We start from the raw sequence: 4,835 nt of genomic DNA, 5'->3' as shown, positions 1-4,835 counted from the left end.
TTTGGCTGCCAAAAAGGGTGGCTGTCACACACTTCTCCAGCCTCACAAGGGGGACTCATTAGAGACCCAAGGCAAAGCTGGGGGCTGATCTGGAGACCCCCGCCCCCAAAAATACTCATGGCAATGTATCTGAAAAGACCTCCCTATTCCGAAACTAAGCTAAAGTGGGCTAAGTTGGAGGGAGTCACTGATAACAATGGGTGACAAGGGCTGCCAGGCGAGACTGTATTCCTTCCTGGGTCTGTGGGACATTGTATGATACAGGACCTACGTACTGCACTCATTTGAGAAAAACAGCTATGGTAGTGTTGTTTCACTGGTATTTTTTTATCTCTAGACTTTGGACATTTGGCTCTGCTGTGGCCAAGAGATGTGAGATTTGTGCTCGCAACAACCCCACTCCTTGGCCCCATAACCAGCCTGATATCAGGAGATACAAGATCACTCCTTGTGAAGATGTCGAGGTCAACTTCAAAGAGGTGAAGCCAATGACCGGAAACAAGCAGTATCTGCTGGTCCTGAGCTGCACTTACTCAGGTTGGGTGGAGGCTGTTCCTACTAAAACCGACAGCGTCAGGGAGGAACCAAGGCTTTCCTGGAGTTGGTTGTCCCTCAGTACAGACTCCTCATATCCATAGGGCTGCATTTGTGAGGAAAGTCATCCAGGAGCTAGCCTCAGCTTTAAAAGTAAAATGGGGGCTGACCTGACATCTCAGCAAACTAAAGCGCCTGCTTAGGCAGAGTGCAATGGCTGGGGTTCAATCCCTGGCTTGCCATGCCTGCCCCGCCCACAGAGGGCACTGAGACAGCAACTGAAACTGGCCTGGTGGTGCGTGCCTGTAATCCCAGCACTTGGGAGGCTGAAAACAGGCACATCACTATGAGTCTGATCTGTGTAGTGAAACCTTGTAGACTCTGTCTTAAATACAGAAAATAAATAAATAAATAAATAAATAAATGTAAAATGGAAACTCCACATAGCTCTGAGTCAGCATTAACTATTATTTAAAAGATTTGTAGCTTTGGAGTGATATTCTACCTCTTCCCTGATTTCTATTTTCCATTTGATTCTGGACCCATGAAGAATCATTCTTCACCTTCACTCTTCATGTGACTTAAAATTACTGCCTTAGTAATTCTTCTTGCATAAGCACACCTTGTAGCTATCATCCCAGGCACTTACTTGGACCACCTCATCTACTTCAGGTACCTAGTGGGGCCAGCACAATTATTTCTATTTTAAAACCTACAAAATTGGAGCTTATAGACATTTAGTATCTTGCTTACATTTATACCACTAGAAATAATCACACATTCTGACAACTCCAGGCCTCATGATCACCCCATTTTGCCGTTCTACCATCTACTAAGGTGACCAAAGGTAGGGAGAAGTGTATGGAGAAATAAGGACAAGAGAGGACATTCTAAGGGGTCGTTATCTGCTGGAAATGTGGTGCGAGAAAAGTTGGTCCAGTGTCACTGGGAAACAAGCTAACTTTCTCTGTCTTCCCATGGGTCTGTGTGAAACCTGTGGCCGGGTGCCAGAGTGGGCACACAGCTCCCTCTCTGTTGGCACTCAGGCCGGGTCACCAGCATCGCCCCAGCAGCCAGGCGTTCAGCCTAACTGCAGTGTTGGCACTTTGTGATAACTAAGTGGGGTTTGTGTTGCAGTTTGAGCACTCAGTCCCTAAAAGGTTTGCCATCTCGGGCCGAAGGGTTCATTTCTTATCACTTCTGCTAATGCCTCCTTTATACCTTAATAGAAACTAATAAACGCAGGGCTTTTGGAATAGAATTCATTTTAGTAGGAGGGAAAATATCTAGCATTGTAGCAAGATTTTAAAATCATATAAAATAAAGGTAAACTCTTAAGAAGTGAAATAAAAGTGAGGAGGTATATTCCTAATAATGAGGGCAACGGTTAGCTGGGATGTTGATGGAGATTACGTCATAGTTGAAGGGAGTAAGAAATTGCAGCTTGTTATGGGTTGTGTTCAGTTGTCCCCCTAAACTCTCATGTAGTTATGGGGTGGTCTTCTAGAGCATGTGATTAATTCATGATCCAGTTCTGGGATTATGAGTCTGGGTGCTGCTGGGATTGCACGTGTGAGAACTACACCTGGGCAGATAGCCCGAATCAACGTGGGGAGACAGACCTGCTCTCTGCCGCCATTGTCACCGCGGCTCCTCCCGTCTGCTCTTGCTCTCTTGCTGTTTTCCACCGCCATGAATTGCTGCCCTGTTCTCTGTACCATTCTGCCTTGGAGTCAGCCAAGTAGGGACTGAAACCTCCACTAACTGTGAGCTAAACAAACTTTCCTTTCTTAATTTGGGGTGTCGGGTATTTCGTCCCAGCAACAAGAGAAAAGTAACCGAGACACAGCTTGTTTGGTGAAAATAAAATTGTGATTTTTCCCTAATAGCCATGCTTATCACCTCTCTGAATTCTACCCGTGTGTATTTTTTATGAATCCATGTCTACGGCCCATGTGGATCACGTCCGTCCTGGAGAGCCAGCACATGCGCAGAGCACATCCAAGTGCTCTTTCCACCGCTCCCCACCCAAGACTCTGAATCCCCGAGTGAGAGCTTTGCTTCTCACCAGCACAACCTCTCCCCATTACAGAGTGAGAGTCTTTTCAAAGATGAAATGTTTCTAGGTTTCTAGATCAAAGAATCTTCTCTTCGCCCTATTACAACCCCTTACTTGTGCTCATTCATTCATTCACTCAAAGGAAAAGGATCCTGCCTCCAAACCACACGTGTCTGGCGCTTCCGCTGAAGTATTCTGCATCTCTGCCCCTTCTTGCCCTCCAAGTGAGTTTTCCTTTCAAACAGCACACTTCTGCCAGCACTCCTGTAACCCTGTGTTAGAGAGCTCTGATACATAACGAGTCACTTTTAAAGAATGATTATTCTGAGGACGGGTCCCCAGAGGACAGTAGTACCCTACTCGTCTCTTCTTCCTCACAAGCGTCATCACGAGACTGTCCCGAGGTCGCAGTTTATCCAGCGGTAGGCCTGTCATAAACAGCATGCAGTTCCTATTAGATGTCACACCCAGGACTGTCCTACAGGGCTCTGCTGCCTCCGCTGTCTGCTGGGTGGGAGAAGTCCACGCAGCCTTAATCCCGGATGCCATGGATGCCTGGTGACCATAAGCACCACTGCCCACTCGCAGTAACTGGCTCTACAAAGCCATCCGGGTTAGAATTGTCTGACACCCCTCAAATAAATAAGCAGATGTTTGGGGGAGATGAATAGTTGGTTTGACTCATTCATCCCTTAGTGTGTAATGTCTTCACATCTCTGGTGTTCAGACTAAAAATCTTCATGTCATTTGTAAATATTTCTTTCACACTCAATATCCTTCCACTTCTCACCATGCCCACCGGTAGGACCACAGCTCAAGCCAAAATTATGTTTTCTAGAGTATTGTAACCATCTTCTAACAGATCTTCCTATTTTGATTTATAATAAAACATGGCCACCATAGTTACTATGATTAAAAAACCCCATCAGATTGTATTACTCAGTTTTGCAAACTCGGAATCCAAGAGCTTACTCAAGGCAACAGCTAGAGGCCAAGGCTGCCGGCACCGCCGCGACTATCTATGTCAGTTATTTCCCTGACTGGGAAGGAGACTTCAGCTGGTGTCATTTGCAGTGAGGGTAATAAAATGGAACTGTAGTGACACATTGGCTAGGCTCCTTACAGTATTATAAAGACTACCCTAAGATTTAAAGGAGATGCTGGCATAAGTGATAAGAAATGAACCCTTAGACCAGTGATGGAAAAAAAAACCCTACTCGACAACATTAAGGGGGCTTGTGGGTTAGCTCAATTGTTTAAGTGCCTGCTCTGGCAAACCCAGTCAGGTGCAGGGGACTGCAGTTCGATCCCCAGACCCACCCTTCAGGCAGCCTGAGTTAGCAAAAAAAAAAACCCCAAACAAACAAACAAACAAAACCTACTCAACCAGTGGTGGCAAAACTTTTAGAGACCAAGTGTTCAAACTGCTACCAAAAACCCACCTACTTAATCACAGAGTGTGAACACTGATGAATCCAAATGCCCAGTGGCTGGGCGATGCTGGTGACGTGGCTTGAGTGCCCACTGTGACACCCCTGGCACAGGCTGTCCGCAGAGCCTCAGGCACGTGGGAAGACAGAAGCCGAGGCAGCTGGTGTCCTACCGCATTATAATAGCACTTTTACTGTAAGACATGAAAATAGTGCTGGACAATTCCTGTTGTTTCAAGAGACTGAAAATTCTCCACATGGCTGAGTAGACTTGTAGAGCTTGAGTCATCAGTTATTCCCAGCTGGGTTAGGAAAGAGGAGAAGGCAGAGACTCAGGTGGGCAAGGTGGAGGAGTGGGGAAACTGTGGGAGGTTTTCCTTCTGCAAGGAATGACTTAAAGATGACGTGGGCAATTAGCAAAACAGGATCCAGCCTGCCCTTGAGTTGAGCAGGGACTGTGCTGACGGAGGCGACCTATTTGCCAACATCTCCACTCAAAACAGTTCACGTGGTGCATGTGGGACATTGTGCTCAAAGCCTAGCTGCCCAAGGGAGTGACAGGTTCCACGGGAGAAAGTTTATGTTTTTGTTTCAATTACTTCTGGCCATGTTTTCTGCTGAGATGTGGTTGCACATGGTGGCCTTGCCCACCTCTGCCCTCATGCCTGAGTCCCCTCCACCCTGTCCCCTTGAGGACCCTCAAAGTCACCAAGACTGGAATCATCCCTTCCACCGCAGTTCATTGTGCCTATGTACATACCACCCAAATGTGGACAACTCTGTCACCTTCTGAGGAGCTGACAACCATCTCT

The sequence above is a fragment of the Octodon degus genome, unplaced genomic scaffold, assembly GCF_000260255.1.
Source record: "Octodon degus isolate 3935 unplaced genomic scaffold, OctDeg1.0 scaffold00239, whole genome shotgun sequence".
Taxonomy (NCBI): Eukaryota; Metazoa; Chordata; class Mammalia; order Rodentia; family Octodontidae; genus Octodon; species Octodon degus.
Note: the sequence above shows the minus strand (reverse complement) of the source record.